At 42.0% G+C, this 20244-nt stretch overlaps 1 protein-coding gene and 1 pseudogene across 4 annotated transcripts in view; one reads left to right on the plus strand and one right to left on the minus strand.

The window, feature by feature from the left end:
• LOC118006426 (ran-binding protein 3-like) overlaps positions 1–20244 on the minus strand; it is a 289201-nt gene that overhangs the window by 107509 nt on the left and 161448 nt on the right. The window lies entirely within an intron of this gene.
• LOC118006427 lies at positions 9072–9900 on the plus strand (annotated as a pseudogene).

Genomic DNA, 20244 nt, shown 5'->3' on the forward strand with positions numbered 1-20244 from the left:
TAAAGAGGAGACAAGTCTGGCAGTTACTAGTGTCTTGTGCAACATGGCAGTATTTGGTGCTCCAGGGAAGAGCCCTGGGGGCCCATGCATTTGAGGGTCACCATTGGGTGACCCAGTCCACAGCATCAGGCTTCCATTGTTTCCCCTCTTATCACCCATCCTCCCTCATACCTCAGTCTCCCTCCTAACTAGAGTCTTGACCTGAAGCCTCACCACTTCCCAGCATCCCTCTTTCTCCCTCTCCTGCTTCTCCAACAGCCTGTCTCACCACTAGTAGGGTCCTTCTGTCTATTGACCAGATTTCCAATGCTGGTCACTGTGCTGCTTGGCCTCTGACATTAATCAGTGGATGGCAACATTGCCTGCAGCCCCCTAGTTACCAGGCTGGATCTCCTTAAACTTGAGACTGTCCAACTCATCTCTAATTCTGTCCAGGAGATGACCCAGAGCCTGTTCCTACAGTCAGGTTAGTTTCAGTGCCCAGAAAGCTGGGGAAAGAGGATCTAGTTTCCTTGGTAACAAGGTTTGCAAATGCCTTGCATTTGGCCCCTCTTGAGGCTGGATATACTCAGAGCGGAAGAGAAGCAGCTTTCATTCCCCCTTCAACATCAGCTGATGACTGAAGGTATGGAGGATGTGGTTCCCCAGCATGCAAAGATAACATCTTTAGGCAGCATCACAGGAGGTAGGATTTGAGGGAGCTAAGAGGCATAAAGCTATCATCTAGGCTGACTGTTGTGCTTTAACCATGTGAAAGTGAGGTCCAGAAAGGTGGAAGTAAATTTTCTAAAGGGGGAGGAGCTGCACCCACCCCTATAGGATCCCAGCCACACAGCCAAAGGGAAGTATGTCAGGGTGAGCTAGGAGTCTGAGACCTGCCAGTGGGATACGTTCTAGAACTCTCTCCCAGCCTCCTTTACCCACAAGCAAACCATCCAACTAATTACCACGAAGGCAGATGGAGGGGACCTCAGGTGGCTACAGGGAGAACTTTCTGTTCTAAATGAGGACAGCAGGGGTGCCTGGGTGGCTCAGTCATTAAGTGTCTGCCTTCGGCTCAGGTCATGATCCCAGGGTCCTGGGATCGAGCCCCGCATCGGGCTCCCTGCTCCACGGGAAGCCTGTTTCTCCCTCTCCTTCTCCCCTTGCTTGTGATCCTGCTCTCACTGTCTCTCTCTGTCAAATAAATAAATAAAATCTTAAAAAAAAAAAAGAAAAGAAAAGAAAATGCAAGCATTTAAAAATAAATAAATAAATAAATAAATAAATAAATGAGGACAGCATTTTGGCAGACAGTTGGGAAGACAGGAGCTTTAGGAAAGGCAAGTGCTGAGTGGTTGAATGGAAAGAATTTTAGACATTAATAGTTACAGGCACAGGGGCACCTGGGTGGCTCAGTCAGTTAAATGTCTGCCTTTGGCTCAAGTCATGATCCCAGAGTTCTGGGATCGAGCCCCACATTGGGCTCCCTGCTCAGCGGGGAGTCTGCTTCTCCCACTCCCTCTGCCACTCCTCCTTACTCTTTCTCTCTCTCTCTCTCTCAAATAAATAAATTAAATCTTTTAAAAAAATTGTTATAGGCGCAAATAGGGAAACAGGTCTAGAGCAATAGCGGAAATTGTTCAAAGATGTTGAGGGCTGCAGTAATGGAGGGAATAGTAATGGCAGCTAGTATTTGCTGAGCATCTACCATGGGGCAGGCACTATGCTGAATCTATTTACTTAATCATCACAACAGCCCTGTGAGTTTGGTACCAAAGCCCACAATCCCATATCTAAATTCCTTGAGGCCAAATGTGTTTCCAATTCTGAATTGTTCGTGTTTTAAGAAAAATAGTACAGTGCATGCATTGCATACTATGTAATGATTCCCAAGGGATCTGGGGCAGCACCCACTAAGCAAGCACATTGAGATTTCTGCAGCAAATGGGCTAGACAAAGACCATAAAAACCCTCATGTCAATCTTGCCACCAAATAAGTATGGGTGCCCCACTCATGAAAAAACTTTTAATTCCCAAGCTTTGAGGATTTTGGAGCTTTCAGATTGCATCATTATCCTCATTTTCCAGGGGGAAAACCCTGGCTTTAAAGAAAGTCTGGCTCCAGAGTTACTTGGTCCTGCTGTCTGGTGATAAGGCTCATCTATCATATTTTATGCTTCCTATATCACTATAATGTATGTAACCAGATCCAGTCCTCATAGAAATGCTAATGAGTGGAAGTAAACTCTGTTGCATCTCTTTTTTTTATTTTATTATGTTATGTTAGTCACCATACAATACATCATTAGTTTTTGATATAGTGATCCATGATTCAGTGTTTTCATATAACACCCAGTGCTCCATGCAGTACGTGCCCTCCTTAATACCCATCACCAGGCTAGCCCATCCCCCTACCCCCCTACCCTCTAAAACCCTGTTTGTTTCTCAGAGTCCATCGTCTCTCATGGTTCATCTCTCCCTCTGATTTCCCCCCATTCATTTTTCCCTTCCTTCTCCTAATGTCCTCCATGTTATTCCTTATGTTCCACAAATAAATGAAACCATATGATAATTAACTTTCTCTGCTTGACTTATTTCACTTAGCATAATCTCCTCCAGTCCCATCCATGTTGATGTAAAAGTTGGGTATTCATCCTTTCTGATGGCTGAGTAATATTCCATTGTATATATGGACCACATCTTGTTTATCTATTCATCTGTTGAAGGGCATCTCGGCTCTTTCCACAGTTTGGCTATTGTGGACATTGCTACTATGAACATTGGGGTGCATATGGCCCTTCTTTTCACTACATCTGTGTCTTTGCAGTAAATACCCAGGAATGCAATTGCTGGGTCATAGCGTAGCTATATTTTTAATTTTTGAGGAACCTCCACATTGTTTCCAAAGTGGCTGTACCAACTTGCATTCCTACCAACAGTGTAAGAGGGTTCCCCTTTCTCTACAACCTCTCCAACATTTGTTGTTTCTTGCCTTGTCGATTTTTGCCATTCTAACTGGTGTAAGGTGGTATCTCAATGTGGTTTTGATTTGAATTTCCCTGATAGCTAATGATGATGAACATTTTTTCATGTGTCTGTTATCCATTTGTATGTCTTCTTTGGAGAAGTGTCTGTTCATGTCTTCTGCCCATTTTTTGACTTGATTAAATAATCAAGTCATTATAGATGCCTATAGATTATAGATCTTGGGTACCAGCCCTTTATCTGTAGTGTCACTTGCAAATATCTTCTCCCATTCTGTGGGTTGTCTCTTTGTTTTATTGACTGCTTCCTTTGCTGTGCAGAAGTTTTTATCTTGATGAAGTCCCAAAAGTTCATTTTTGCTTTTGTTTCACTAGCGTTTGGAGATGAATCTTGAAAGAAGTTGCTGTGGCCGATATCAAAAGAGGTTACTGCCTATGTTCTCCTCTAGGATTTTGATGGATTCCTGTCTCACATTGAGGTCTTTCATCCATTTTGAGTTTATCTTTGTGTATGGTGTTAGAGAATGGTCGAGGTTCATTCTTCTGTATATAGTTGTCCAATTTTCCCAGCACCATTTATTGAAGAGACTATCTTTTTTCCATTGCATCTCTTTAACAAATGGGGAAAATAAGGTTTGAAAAAGTGATGTCTTGCTCAAGGGTATAGAATGGAGGGATAGAGGCTGAAGTCAAGCCAAAAGTGAGGTCTGCAGACTTCTGACTCTCCTGACTCCTACTCCTGTGCCATTTGGGCACATTCCTTAGAAATTATTTGAAGGAAGAGTAATATGAAGAGAATGTTAATATTTGTGATGTTTTGAAAAATAGGTTTGAAGTGGCAGCAGAATTAGAGTAGAAACATGGAAGCCTTTGCTAACTTTTTGAACAAATTGTAGAAGACTCCTTATCTTCCCCAAATGCCACAGAGCAAGGTTCCAACTGGTCAAGTAAGGCGACATGACAGGGAGTGCATCTGTAGCCAGTCCACCCACCTCTCCCAGAACTAGAGCATTTTTTTTTGAGATGGAGATGATCCCTCCCGATATTAGGGTTATCTGAGGTCTCCTGCCTATCTCCAAGGACAGCAGAGAGAGAGGAAAAAAGAACAAAAAACAAAAAACAAGCAATGTCCTGAACCCTGGAGGGTTTGAGCAGGAGGTCTCTGCTGTCATGGCCCAGGGGCTCCAGACCAAATGTCAGAAAGCCACAGCCACAGGGCATCATGAGAAGGGTGGTCTTCAATATTCAGGAAGGGGACGGAGGAACAGTCTGCGAAGTCAGCCCCAAGAGCAAATAGATGAGGGACATAGAGGATGCTGCCTAGCTCTTTGTGCTCAGAATATGTGTAGCCCCTAGCATGGATAGGAAAACAGGTTGGGTTGGGGGTCATGGGGAAAGGCAGGTGGCCCTGGAGAATCCTGGGAAGGGTGGAGAGATGAAGGACATGGAAGAACTTCAGTACTTTCCCACCTTCTTGCATCATCACATCATGGAGCATTATTTCCAGCAGAAATCTCTGGAGATGTTTCCACTACTGGCTATAGCTATAGTTTTTCTAAGATGCCAAATTGACAGGTATTATTTAAGGGTCCCAAAAAGCCCCTCTGCCCTGACCTGCAAATATCTCAGTCAAATATCTCAGAGAAACTCCTTGGTACTAATGAATTCTCCAGAAGACACCCCATGCAAAGATTTTGCCAAAGATATGGCTATGCACATACCATCCATCTGTCTGGAATGTTCTCCTCAGACTTTTCTGTCAAATTTTCATGCATCTTTCAAGACATTCGTTAGGTCCATGCCTCTTTCCTAGATACTCAAATAGCTTTCTCATATACACTTCTATTAGAACTATTGTCCCTCTGTAAAATTGTTACATGTTTACAGATTGCGCCCCCCCCCAATGGATGGAGAGTATAATAATATAGCTCACTAAATGGGGCAGTGTATGTGAAATGCTTGGTATGAAGTAGGCACCAAGTAAATGTTAGCATTTTTTTTTCTCTTGCCTTCTGTCAGTTCTTACTAGGATTCACTTTTTTCCCACCTGCTTCCTTATCACCACTATAATCCATTCCTCAATCACTTTAAGAACCCCCTAACTGCCTTTCTAGTTACCAATGTCTTTCTTTTAATAGGTCTTATGGGCTTCTGACTAATGAACTTCCCTAAGATATCTCTGTCCTTGCATTTCTCCACTAGTCCTCGTGATTCCTAGGTTCCTAGTGATCTATTGCACCAGCCCCAAATACCTAGCAATGTATCCAGCAGTAACATAAAACTCTTACTAATCCTTTTCAGGGAATCTAATCCTTAGGCACCAAACATGCTGTGCTAATGACCAGTTCCAGGACCTCTGTTCTTATATCTCCTAACCCACAGTATTCTTTCTCCACACCACCTTTCAAATCCTCCCTTCCAGGTTTAGATTAAGTTGGAAATCCTCCATAAATCAATTAAATTCTTTAATTAGTCAATTAATAAATGTGTATTGAGTCATGAAGTTGAGGGATGGGAATAAAAAGGAAAGTCTCTGGGCTCTCAGGAGCTGAAGTCCTCGTGGAGGTTTGATGCTCACTCAGATCCAGTATCAACTTTTCGATAGAGATGCCAAGTGTAACCCATATTTGTTTGGCTCTCTCCATTACCTGATAATTTAGGGCTCTACTTTCCTGGAAAGCTTCCCCTGAACATTTCTGAAAGTTGATAAAGGGTGTCTCACTTACGCTCATGAACAAGAACTTGGCAGCTTCTCTATCAGCTAGGGATGCTTCTGTCTGCAGGTAATAGAACACTTGACAGTGTCTTAAGCAACAAAAACACGAATGTTTCACAACTCTCAGAAATCTAGAGGTAGGCGGTCAGACACGAAGCTTAGTATGAGTTCAGAGAATGACTGATAAGTAGCAAAGTTGACTACACTTGGGCTATTGAGTCTGCTATGGGTCCTTAAATTCTCCCTGACTACTGAAAAGATATTTTCCAGTGACTGAGGTAGGGATGTACATATAAGAGGAGATGGGAGTGATGGTGATAGGGGATCAAGTGGCCCTGTGTGGATGAAGGAAGAATATATGAGCAGGGATCTTATAGGGAATAAGTTAATCATTTAATTTTTTTAACCATGTCAGCTATGCTTGACATTCAACCACATTGGTAGTCTATTAAACACAAAAAATGAGGAAAAGGGAATACCAGCACATTTATTGCATATACTTCCTATCTTCTTTTTCTTCCTAGACTTCTAATTTCTGTACCTATATTTAAAATCCTAGTGTTCTTTGGTCAGTAATCAAGGCCTAAAGAAACAATGTCTACAGAAGGACTATCCACGTGGTTGCTGGTTACATTGTTAGTGACATTGTTGCTAACCTACCCAGCATCCATTTCCTCCTTCTTTCTTTCTAATAGAATTTGAATGTTATTCAAGTATGGATCCAACCCAAAGTTGTCTCAGGGAAGGTTGAACCTCCTTGGATGAAGCTCAACAATGTCTTAAAAGACCCAAGCTCTTTGCAAACTTTTGCTTCACTGTCCATGGTATCTTGGCTTTTCATCCTCCTACTTATAGCCCATGACCTCTAGATGGCTGTCATCACTCCAGGCATCATGAGTAATTCAAAGACATGAAGCAAGTGGAAAGGTCAAGAGGCTTTCTCTTCTCAGTGCTTTGTCTTTTTATTCAGAAAGAGAAGCAGGCCAACTGCCTAGTTATCATATCTGGATTCCTTCCTCTAGATTCTATTGAACCCCAGTGGACATTTTACCCTTTTTCAGGCACCACTGTCCCTCTTAGTAGGGTTGCTACATTTACCAATGAAAATACAGGACAACCAGTTAAAATTGAATTTGATAAACAACAAATAATTTTTAGTATAAATATGCCCCAAATGTTACATGAGATATACTAAAAAGCTATTTCTTGCTTATCTCAAATTCACATTTTTTCAAGATTTTATTTATTTATTTATTTATTTATTTATTTATTGAGAATTAGTGAGGGGGAGGGTCAGGGGGAGAGGAAGAGAGAGAGCAGACTCCCTGCTGAGTGTGGAGCCCGACAGGGGCATCGATCTCATCACCCTGAGACTATGACCTGAGCGGAAATCAAGAGTCGGACACTTAACCAAATCAGCCACCCAGACACCCCTGAAATTCACATTTAATAGGGCACCCAATATTTTATCTGGCAACCCTTCCTTATGGGCACTGCCAACTTTCACCAGGTACGATCATCTCCCTAAGGAATTGATAGGATGGCCTTGAGTTCTCAGAATGCCACAGCACTGGGATTCAAATGAGAAACTTCACCTGAATGCCTCTCTTCACCATTCATTTCACACTCTATTAATGGAATCCCAATGAAGGTGGCATGGGGGCAGAAGAAAATGTGAATGACAAACGCTATGAAGTACCCAGCATTGCTTCTTCCCTCTGAAGCCAAAGGTTTGGCCAACCTTGTCTGCCCACCTTGGCTCTAACTTGGATGTGTCTTTACCAGGAGGCTCCAGCCCTGTTGTCTTGGGCAGTATCTTTTCATTTCATGCAAATAGACCTATTCACCTGTCAACACAGACATGTCAGAATCCTAGAAGTAGACATGGCTTAGTCCCATAAGTAGACATGGCTTAGACTTAGCCATGGGACTAAGCCTAGAAGTAGACATGGCTTAGTCCCATAGCTGCATAAGCCATGTGCTATTCAGAAGAGAGACAAAGGCTTTGCCACTTAAGACCATCTTCATGGAAATTTGAATTTGGCTCGGTTCTTGAAGGAAGGAAGTGAACAGGTCAGCAAGCAAGAGGAGGATGTGAGTGGGAGATGGGAGAAAGTATGTTGTCTGGAGACTGTGAAGAAACCAAAACTAAATAGAGCAGGGGTGGCTTGCTGTGGCGTCATGGAAGTGAGGCTGAGTAAATTCAGGACCATATTGCAGAAAACACTGCAAGCAAGGAAGGGCAGTGAGTTTGATCTAGTAGGAAATAGAGAACCTTTAGAGCTCCCTGATCAGGATCAGTGACCAGATGAAAACTGCATTTTCATATTGCTTCAGCCATAGAGAGAGAAATCACAAAACCATGCCTACTCACAAAACTGAAGTTAGAAATTGTTTTTCAAGCTATTAAACTTTGCAATCCAAAAAAAAAAATATGTCAGATCACTCAATCTAGGCTTGTTTTTTTTACATTTCCCCCTTATCATTCCCTTGTGTAAATTTAAGTCCCTCAAAGAGAAACCCAGCATATTTTGTTGAAGGTATGCATTCCTTTGCCAGTTAGGAAATCCGAGCCTTTAGAGGAATTCACAATTTTTAGCTACATTCTTTAGTTACTGGACAAAAGAATAAGACCATCTAGTATTTGAGAAAAATGTATATTCTTAGATATTTAAGGTAATGTGAACTTCATCTCACGCGCAAGGATGTTCCTGGGCAACTTGGATCATTACTAACTCTCTGATAGACACTTCCTTCCTCCTGGACCAGGGGCTTGTTTACAGCAGCATTCCCCACCTGCCAATAAGAACAGCTCCCCCTTCACCCAACTGCCCTCTCACCCTGCAACACCCACAGGTTTTTCCTGCATTATTGCCCAAAGAAGTGAGTACACTTGTTTTCTAGTTAAACACTGTTCTCAGAACAGTACAGTTGATTTGACCCAAGGTAAATCCCTCCCCTTTTCACACGTTGTATCTCAGAAGGGCCCCTTCCCCTCCCCAGAGTCTGGTGACCTCTATTCCTTCCATACTGCTTTAAACCCTATCCTGAAAAGGATCTAATAAACTATTTCACACGAATACTTGGAGATGTTCACGTGGGGGTTGGGAGAAACCTGGAAAATTGAAAGACAAAAGAATATAATGCAACCCCTTTCTAAGACTTTTTCTTTTCTTCTTCTCCCAGAAAAAAAAATTTTTTTTAGGCAGATCCAATCAGCAAGCAGCGCGTGCAAACGTCCTAGGCCAGGAAGCCTTGTTTACGCCCAGCGGAGAAGACCTGAAGTCCGTGGCACTGTGGTGATAAGGAAACTCAGGCACAGACAGTTTAAGTGACTTGCCCAAGGTCACACAGCTTTTTTTCTTATAAGGCTAATTATTACAAGGCACATGTCAGTGAATTAGCAAGATCTAGATCCAAACAGTACTACAGACATGGAAGATGTTACAAATGCTGAAGAAGAACTTATTAAAGAATGTGAAGAAATGTGGAAAGATGTGGAAGAATGTCAGAAAAAATTATCACTTGTTGGAACTGAGACACTCACTGATTCAAATGCTCAGCTGTCATTATTAATTATGCAAGTGAAATGTTTGACTGCTGAACTCAATCAATGGCAGAAAGAAAGTCCTGGAATAATTCCACTGAATGAAGAAGTTCTTGTAACATTAGGTAAAGAAGAGTTCCAAAAACTGAGACATGATCTTGAATTGGTGCTCTCTACTATTCAGTCAAAGAATGAAAAGCTAAAGGAAGACTTGGAAAGGGAGCAACAGTGGTTGGATGAACAACAACAGATACTGCAATCTCTTAATGTACTACACAGTGAATTGAAACATCAGGTTGTGACATTTTCTGAATCAAGAATCTTTGATGAGCTGAAAACTAAAATGCATGATATAAAAGAATATAAGGAGAAACTCCTGATTACCTTGGGTGAGTTTCTGGAAGATCATTTTCCTCTGCCTGATGGAAATGTGAAAAAGAAAAAGAAAAACATTCAAGAATCAACTGCACAGCTGCTAACACCGCATGAAATGTTAGAGGTTAAAAAATGGCCATACTTTAGTAACTAATCAGCCAAATGTTTTGCTTATGAAAATTTTACCATCATTCTTTTTTTCCTATTGGATTGAAAAAAAATGAATCCAGATAGAGAAGAAAGTATGGGATGTTGGGAAAAAGTACCTGTTAAACAGTGGAACATCTAATAATTAATTTGCAAGAAATTTTAAAGAAATAAAATTGTTATGCTTCAGAAAAAAAAATTTTTAAAGGGGGAGGATGGAGGGATTTCTTGTTTTAGTTCTGTTTTCCTTGGAACTTTTCCACTATGACATTGACATGTTTGCTAGGCTGGAAATGGTCACCAAAGCTGTGATTCTTCCTAGAAAAACCAGAAGGAAACCATTTCTAAACTAAGTGAAACTCAAATTATGAGAGTTTAGGCATTAGCCATTCCAAGGAGACACTATTTCTTTAGGCCAAGAAGCATTTCCAGTATGAGGAACAGGTTCTGCGAAGGTCCATGTCACAGCATTCACAGGTGAGGAAGTAGAGTAAGCCTCCTTCCTTTTCCTGCCCCTGGCCACTCTGTTCTCCCTGGAGATGACTTTTGTGATCAGTTTCTTTGGTGTCCTCCTTCCAGAGATAGTCTATGCATTTTCAAAAATATAGGGTTATTTGAAGTTCTTTTATTGGTTTATTTGGTTATTTTTGTCAGAGATATTACATTCACATGAGTTAAACAAGAACAAATATAAAAGATAATCAGTGAAAAGTCAACCCTGTTCTCTGTCATCTCCATGGTTTTTCCTCTCTGCATCAACCCTTCCCCAAAACCCATCAGCTAACTGCTTTTGTTATGTTCTTATGAATTATCCCAGACCTTTTAAAAGAACATATGAGAAAATACAATTCCATTTCTTCCACTCAAGAGATTCTTTAACTTGGGACTCTATAAAGACATCAAGAAAAATTATTTCAAAAAGCAAACTATGCATTAATGGAATTAACTATAAGCAGTTTACGAACGGTAAATTGAGCATAAATATATACAAAAAACTACAAATAATAAAAAAAATTTAACTATATAAGGTTCCTTTGCTTCAGGATATTGTGATCACCTTAAAAGGGACCTCTCCTTTTTTTTTTTAAGATTTTTTTTTAATTATGTTATGTTAGTCACCATACATCATTACATCATTAGTTTTTGATGTACTGTTCCATGATTCATTGTTTGCGTATAACACCCAGTGCTCATTGCAATACGTGCCCTCCTTAATACCCATCACCAGGCTAACCCATCCCCCCACCCCCTCCCCTCTAGAACCCTCAGTTTGTTTCTCAGAGTCCATAGTCTCTCATGGTTCGTCTCCCCCTCTGATTCCCCCCCTTCATTTTTCCCTTCCTGTTATCTTCTTCTTCTCCTCCTTCTTTTTTAACATATAATGTATTATTTGTTTCAGAGGTACGGGTCTGTGATTCAACAGGGGCGCCTGGGTGGCTCAGTCATTACGGGACCTCTCCTTTTAAATGTTTTATAAAAATCAATATCTCTAAGGCTGGGCCAATCAAAAAAGCTGCCAGCAGTACACCAAACCAGGTGTACCTAGTATATACCGGACAGGTGTGTCCTGCCCACCAGTGGCCTGTTTGCCCCTGGGTCGGTCTGTGCAATGCTGGGGACCAAGGTGATTTACCACCTAGGTCGGCTCTGTGGTTTTGCCCACCACAGACAGGGGTGGTATTCATAGACTGCTATGGCTCTGGGTGGGAAGAGGGGACTCTGCCCTGAGCCCCACCCTTCTGAGGGTACCTTTATTTGAGAGTTTCATAGATCCTCCTAACTCCAGCAGCCTGGCATTTTACTGCCTAACCATTGCTTTCCTCTCATGGATGGGCTCTACCAGCCTACCGTATAGTTTTGTAGGTTACTGCCTCATTGACCTACTCAGGATAACCCAACTGTAAGCTCAGGGACCTAGCTGTGTCCCACTGCATTTGTTCCTGCTGCTTCTCCTCCTTGGAATCCCCTCTCTATGCAATCCTAATGTTTGAAGTCCCACCCATCCTTTAAAATCCAGTGCAAGAATCCCCTGAAAGCAACCCAGACTTCCCATGTAAAGGTATGTCTTGCTCTCCTCAACCCCTTACTGCTGGTTCTATCATACAATCACATTCTGCTTATACCTGTCATTCCAACTATAATTATAAGTTGGAATGTTTTCCCCCTACCATCAGACTATAAATTTTGTGACTTTGGTTATTTATCTCTGTAGTCCCCATGGCATAGCTTAGCATGGTGCCTTAAATATTGTAGGATTTCAAGACACATTTATTAAATAGAATTGAATTGTTTGTTTGCTTTAACCCTCATTCATAGCCCAATTGAATAGTATTAGGGGTGTGGGAGGACAGGGGTAGTGCTGAAAATCTCATACTTGATAGATCAAAAAAAAAAAAAAAAGAGCTTTCCAAGTAGATAGTACAGCAGGAGGTTAAAAATTCAATCTCCAGATTTAGCATGACCTGAAATCAATCCAGATTCTGCACTTACTAGCTACAAGATCTCAAGCAAGCTGCTTGACTTCTCTAAACTGGTTTCTTCAAATGTAAAACAAGGTTGAGAATAATATATCTACTTTATAAAGGACTTAGAACAGTACCTGGCAGACAGGAAGTATTCAATCATTACTATTTTTAGTAGTTTGTACTGGGGCAACTGTCAGTTTCACCCATTTCTGGTCCTAAGGCTTTGACAGTAGCAGCTGAAGTCAGAAGCTCTTTGAACCAATGCTCAGAGCACTTCCACTCCCAAGCTGCTATTTGCTTGGGAAGAGGGAAATAAAAAAGCCATCAATGAAATCTCAGCGAGCCTTCATTTCCCACTGGGGAAGCAGGATGAATAATAATTGTGCATGTTTTATCCAAGTCTATTCATTGGTTCAAAAATAAACATTCTCATTTCGAAACTGACACCAATACTGAGAGCCACAGGGCACATGTTTTTATTTGCTATTTGTTACTATCCATTAGTGTTCTTAAAATGTTATTTTTTAAATCCGTCCATATAGCTCAGTAGAGTCTCAATAAGAAACAAACAATTGAACTTAAATATTAGGAAGTTTTCCATCATTTAACAAAGAAAGAGCACTCAGCTGACAAAGGACATGGAAAATTTACAATTTCTAAAGCAAAGGTCAGAGGTAGCCTACAAATACCATGAAGCCTTGCAAAAGTTCAGGAAGCAGAGAGTTAATGACTGGGACCTGCTTGTCTGTCATGCTGGAAATTTCCACTGCTTGTTTTGTTGGCTGTGGAAAGGGTTATACATGGAGAAGAGCTGTTTCCACGTGTGTGTGTGTGTGTGCCTTTTTCTTCATAAACCCTTCGCAATGCTGTGTCATGTTCTGTTTTCCTTCCAGCTTTCTTTGTCTTCCTGCCTTCTGGAGTCACCAGAGGGCTCTCTCCTGGCTTCTTTATTGTATAACCAATGTCCTGTGGTACATGGCCTTACTCCCACTATCTGATCTATTAATATTCCCATTGCAAAGACATTATTAATGATACTTGTTAATGAAATAGTTATTTAGAAAAATACAATAAAATACTTACTGACTCGTGGAAACAAAGAGAATACAAATCCAGGACATTTGACGTTTTATGAAGAATGATAGAAACTCAATCCCTTAGAGCAGAAAGGGACATAAAAAGCAACATTCGAATCAACCCCCTCCCCTTTTTTATTGTAGATGATGACAATGAGGCACAGAGAAAAGAAGCAATGTTCCCGAAGTCTCAAAGCTAATCACAAAGTCCGGCCTTAGGACTAACAATGTATGGCCAACCCCATAAAAGATAGAAATAGAGTGGTTACCCACTGTGGTCATGGTCTGTAGTTAAGAAATAGCAAGACCGCTTTCCTCCGGAAGTCACGTTTGGGAAATAGGAATACCAATATGGCACACTGAAATCCTATTTGTGAAGCAGCACCGCTAAAACAAACATTGCAGAACTTAAATATCAAAGTAAGTGTGGATGAAGAGAATTGTTATGTTTCCTTGAGCGTCTCCGTTTCTTCTAGGAGCCAGGGGAGGATTAACAGCTAAATTGCAGGCGTGTGGGAGCAGCTGAGAGTAGATGACTGACACATCCCGAAGCTGTGAGGGGCTCGTATGTCGGGGCTAACATGGGATCCATCTGAGGTAGAACTGTAGAGAAATGTGGCTAAAGGGAGAAAGAGTGACAAAGGAAGAGGCAGGAAGATGCCTGCTTGCCCTGCTCGTGCCACTGTCTTGATCTTTGGGGGAATTTCTTATAGTGTCCACAGAATTTCTGCTTTTCTCTCTGGGCAAGTATTACATGAAACATCCTCTGGGTCCTTTCACTCAGTCTTTAAAAAAAAAAACACAGAAATTTATTTTTTCACAGTTCTAGAGGCTAAAAGTCTGAATTTATGGTGCCAGCATGAATGGGTTCTAGTGGGAGCCCTCCTGTTGGCTTGCAGATGTCTGCCATTTACTGTGTGTTCATATGGCTTTTCCTGTGTGTGTGGGGGGGGGGGGGGTGTGGAGAGAGAGAGAGAGAAGGAGGGAAGAGGGTGGAAGGGAAGGGGAGGAGGGAGCACCCAAGCTCTCTGGTATCTCTCCTTATAAGGGTACTAAACTCACCATGAAGGCCCTACCTTTATGACCTCATCTAGACCTAATTTTCTCCCAAAGGCCCCATCTCCAAATACCATCACATTGGGGTTAGGAACTCATCATACGAATTTTGAAGGGACACAATGCAGTCTAGCACCAGTTCATAGAATTGGTGCTGTGCACAGAAAGATTTGCCTTTATTGGCTAGAAAGGGCAAGCTTGAAACCAACCAATGACTTCCTAAAAGTGACACCACAGGCACTGGGTCATCAGGGTTATTTATGACACCGCAAATGATTAAGTCGGGCGGTCACTGGGCTCCTTCTGCCTCTCAAAGCTCCACTGCCCTTGTAACATGACTCCCTGCAGTTGAAGGGGAGATGGGAAGCCCTCCTGGTGGAGGGCAAGGGAGCCTTCTCAGGGCCAACTTCGCAGGATCACAACAAGGGGCGCTCTCAGGAAGCACATTCAGAATGTGAGCACATCCCAGGGCGAGAGGCACGTGGCAGGACAAGCTGCCTCTGAATAAGAAGGGCCCTGGGTGAGTGCTCCAGACTCTGCCTGTCACTGCCAGACTCCATGCCTTCCTAAATCACATCAGGCACATCCCCAGGATGACAGGAAATGCCTGTGGTCTGGAATTGTCAGGGGACCTGCATATTAACCTTTCCAAGACGATTTCAGACCTCCCTTCACCACCACTACCACCCAGGTACTGAAGTCCCACCCATTCTAGACCCATTTCCTGCAGCTAACATTATCTCAATTTTCCAGAGGAAAAAAAATGAAGCTCAGAGAGGTTAAGTGACTCAATAAAAGAAAAAAAAAAAAAAAAAAGCAGGGGTGCCTGGGTGGCTCAGTCGTTAAGCGGCTGCCTTCGGCTCAGGTCATGATCCCGGGGTCCTGGGATCAAGCCCCGCATTGGGCTCCCAGCTCAGCGGGAAGCCTGCTTCTCCCTCTCCCACTCCCCCTGCTTGCATTCCCTCTCTCGCTGTCTCTCTCTGTCAAATAAATAAATAAAATCTTTAAAAAAAAAAAAAAGATATTCATGAGACCATATAACATTGGAATATTTTAAAAGTCAGAAATTAGAATTGAGAGCCATGAAAATAGCTTTTAAAAATCTACCTGTGTTAATACAGATTGTATATTTATACATCATTAAGGATATACCAAAAATAGGGGTGCCTGGGTGGCTCAGTCATTAAGCGTCTGCCTTCAGCTCAGGTCATGATCCCAGGTCCTGGGATCGAGCCCCACATCGGGCTCCCTGCTCTGCGGGAAGCCTGCTTCTCCCTCTCCCACTCCCCCTGCTTGGATTCCCTCTCTCGCTGTGTCTCCTTCTGTCAAATAAATAAAATCTTTAAAAAAAAAAAAAAAAAAGCAGGCATAATTTGAATGTAGATTTTCAACTTGGGTGTATTTTGTTTTTGTTTTGTTTTGTTTTTTTCTGCTCCCCAGGGAAGCTCTCATCACTTCAGTGAGGACATCTATCAGGTTAGCTCTTGCATCTGAGGGGGACTGTGGATAAGCAGGGCAGGGACACTTTTTGTCATAGGGGCCTTAGAAGCATTATCTCAGCCTAAGCTACAGTCGGTAGGCTTCTGGGACACAGACACACAGAGTGGAGAGAGGATCTGGAGAGACAACTAGAAGATACCCAGTAGAGTGCTGGAATTGGAATCCCTGCCAGAATCATATAGAATGGGGGCAGAGCAGTTTTGCAAAGGAAAAGCACAATGCTGCACCATAAGAAGGGAGAAGAGGGGTGCTGAGCAGTCCACCATAACAAATGTCTTTTATCAACTCCTAGGGAAGGAGCCTGGGCCCAGGGGCTGGGCAGAAATAATTTTACAACCTGGGTGAGGATTGTGATGTCCCAAACCGGTCACATCCAGATGAAAGTCTATAGGGCTGGGAGACCTGGCTTTGTCACCAACACTGCCCACCACAGCCCACCATGATGCCCTCTCCCTATCTCCACCCACACATTGCAGGGGCCCCTCTTTGTGCATGGTCATGTGCCGCATTGCTTTGCCTGGCCTTTCTTTTTACATATGCCTTGATTTCCCACCTAGATTTAAAACTGGCATCCAGTCTAAGGACCTACACCAAAGAGTTGTTCACTCAAAGCTTGGGATAAAACATTGTTGACTCTAGGTAGAAAAGGGTGTGACTTTTGCTTTACACTCTGTGTCTCCTTTTTTATTCTCCCCTTAAATAAGTAGGGAAGACAGAGAATAAAGTGGATCTGGGTTTTGGGGTGGTGAAATGGTATAGTTACAGTTAAAAATAAAAAAGCAGGGGGCTGAGCATCAAGAGGACTAGGCAGCTGCCCCAGCCCAATAACAAACTTGTGTGATGCCAAGTCACTCAACCTGTGTCTTAGATTCCCTTCACCACTAATTGAAGTGCTTTGTGGATTATCAACCTTGGCACATTGATATTTGGGCTGCATAATACTTTCTTTTTTTTTTTAAAGATTTTATTTATTTTTTAGAGAGCAAGGGAGAGAGAAACAGTATGAGAGGGGAGAGGGTCAGAGGGAGAAGCAGGCTCCCCGCTGAGCTGGGAGCCCAATGTGGGACTCAATCCCAGGACCCTGGGATCATGACCTGAGCCGAAGGCAGACGCTCAACCATCTGAGCCACCCAGGCGCCCTGCATAATACTTTCTTATGCATTGTAGGGTGGTTAGCAGCATCCCTGGCCTCTACGCGCTACATGTCAGCCGCAACCTCCTCCCCACGCCCACAAATGTGATAGCCAAAAATGTCTCCCGACATTGCCGAATGTTTCTCAGGGGAAAAAAAATTACACCTCTTTGGAGAACCACTGGGCCACAAGGCCTCTGCCACATTTGCGATACAGGCTTGGCTTCTCCTTTCAAAGACTGAAAATAACAAGAGCTGAAACAAGATACGAATGTATTTTTCTCATATTAAAGTCAGAGCTGGTAAAGCAGCTCTGCTCTGCCAAGTTATCAAACACCTGGATCCTTTTGTCTTGCTGTTCTGCTGTCCATAGGATGTTCCCTATGTCTGAGCCCAGTTGGTCTGTCCCTGCACCCACATTCCAGTCAGCAGGACAGAAGGAAGACGATAGGGATTAGGAGTTGCATCTGTACCATTCTCATCCTATTGGCCAGAATTTAGCCCCAAGGCTACCTAACTGCAAGGGAGTCTGGCAAATATAGTTTCCTTATGGGCTGTCATGGGCCCAGTGGAATTCATTTAAGATCAAGGTCTGACTGTTCTTTTCCTTTTTTTTTTTTTTAACTTTTGGCTGGTGGGGAGAAGAATTTCGGAAATGTGTCCTTAGGTGTCTTGGGGAGGTGAGAAGCAGAATCTAGCTCCCTCTATGCTCTTTATTTTCATTCTCTCCCCTGACCTCAGAGCCCCCAAGGCCTAGCTCTCTCAGTCATAGAATTCCAGAAGCCTTGTCATCTGGCCATAAAGCTCAGAGGTGGTTGAGTTCATACCAAGGAACAAATCTGAGGATCAACTCTCAGGTTCTGAGTTGTAGAGAGGAATATGTCACTGCTGAAGGCTCTGGGAATGTGTCTGAAGCTGTGTTTAAAGAGGCTTGTGTCGGAGCGCCTGGGTGGCTCAGTCATTAAGCATCTGCCTTTGGCTCAGGTCATGATCCCAGGGTCCTGGGATCGAGCCCCACATTGGGCTCCCTGCTCGGCGGGAAGCCTGCTTCTCCCTCTCCCACTCCCCCTGCTTGTGTTCCCTCTCTTGCTGTGTCTCTCTCTATCAAATAAATAAATAAAATCTTTTAAAAAAAAGTAAAATAAAGAGGTTTGTGTGAAAAGAGAGATGTAAGAAGATCAAAGAAGATCAAAGTGAGCCCTGAGGAGTCAGCGATTCTGTCCAGAGTTGGATGACTTCTGATAGCAATAGGCAGGAGCAGCTAGGCGCAAGTGAAGTATCTGTACTTTTTGCATTTTCTTATTGTGGCATCATTGGCTTCCTCTCTGAAATTGTTACCTACTGAGCTAATTTATTATTGCTTGCTTTTCTCTTCTAGATTGGAGAGCTGTATCTGATACAGTGTTTCCTCTATTGGCTGATAACAGCATGGCAGAGATAAAGCTTCATATTCCCAGCATTCTGTACTTCCTCAGAGTACTAAATGCAGTGTAGTTTATTACTTATATAATGACTCAGTTGTACAACATAGAATTACCTGTTGTAGCATATAATTACCTATTTGTAGAATTACCTAATTAATGTCTTTTCCTCCTGATAAGCTACAAAACAAAAACAAAAACAAAAACAAAACAAAACAAAAAACCATTCAATATAGGGGGGAAAAGAGTGCTAAATTGAACTGCACTTGGTTCCTAGCCCAGAAAAGGCACAATGAATGGAGAGAGTGTTTTTCATAGTTACACTACAAAGTGGGCCTTCTAAGTTAGAGTTTGTTAATTCTCAAGCTTTTAATTTCATATGTGTTTTAAGTAGGCTATGGCTACAACAACTACATTTTTTAAACTTTTTTATTGTGAAGTACCACATATAGAGAGAAAAACACATAAAACATAAATAAATGATCATAAAGCAAACACTGATCTGTGCATCAAGAACAAGAGACAGAACACTTCGACCTCAAAGCCCCTTCCCAATTGCCATTTCCAATTGCCATTCCATTTCTCTTGCCCCTTCCCAACTGCCATTTCATTTCTCTCCCAAAAGATAAACACTGTCCTGACCTAAGAATGTAGTTTGGTTTTGCCTATTTTGAACTTTATGTGAGTAAAATCATGCATTCTCTTAAGATAACTATTTTTAGAGGCAAAATATTGGTCCTTATGTATACCACTGCGTTAGTGAGATGAGATATTTGAATTAGGAGCTGCCTCAATATCCATGACACATGGTCAATTTAACTTTGTCTCTTTATGGACAAAGTTTATCTTTAGATTCCATACTTTTCCCATCAGAAGAAAGAACAAAGTCATGACTGACCAGTCCAAGAGACCCAGAGCTTTTCCTGGGAACTAGCAACTTAGCCCAAATACAATAGTTATGTTTTCTTGGCAAGAATGTAGAAAGATTCCATAGCCAGCAGGTACTGACAAATGAGATTTAGTTGAAGACAAGAAGCAGAAGCAGGAGGAAGAAGGAGGGGAGGAAGAGGGGGAGGAGAAGGAGGATTGAAGATAGAAAAGATAAGATTTTGTCTTCTTTCTCAATTATTTCAGGAGTGGTCATTAAATAGAAGCATCCATAGTAAACTTATTTTATTTTGTTTATAGATCAATAACTATTTAAACCGGGGTGGGGAGAAAATGGAAAATTTAAGAACCAGAGTTTGGGTTAATCAGCTTTCATTGAGTTTGGCTATGTAACAACCAACCTCCAAGTATCAATGGCTTGAAGTAATAAAAGCTTTTTTCTTACTCACATTACTTCAGCCACAGTAGCCTGACACTCTTTCCCACATGTCTTTTTCCTCTGCAATACCAGCTTTGGAGCAGTTCCCACCTAGCACATGTCATTCTTGAGGCAGAAGAAAGAGAAAAGAAAAAAAAAAAAGATGGTGGAACCACTCAGTGGCTATTAAAACTTCTACTTGGACCTGACATATATCATATCTGCTTATATTTCATTAACAAGAGGAAGTCACTTGGCCAAGCTTGACATTAGTCCTTTCTAGGGAGGTCAAACAATTGGGGGAAATAATGTGGACTATTACAAGGGCTATTTTCTAATGATGGTCAATGAGAAATTATATCTTTCTCAGATATCAGAGGGAAAGAGAATTCCCCCAAATTCAATGAACATAGTCAGAATTTATCCATTAATCATTAATGCAAGAAAATCCCCACTAAATAATTAAACATATATGTGTTAGATGTGTTAGAAGCCCTTAACAGTCCTTATGTGAACAATGACTTCTCTAGGAAACAT

Source organism: Mirounga leonina, unplaced genomic scaffold (assembly GCF_011800145.1).
Source record: "Mirounga leonina isolate KUSES-001 unplaced genomic scaffold, KU_Mleo_1.0 Mir_96, whole genome shotgun sequence".
Lineage (NCBI taxonomy): Eukaryota > Metazoa > Chordata > Mammalia > Carnivora > Phocidae > Mirounga > Mirounga leonina.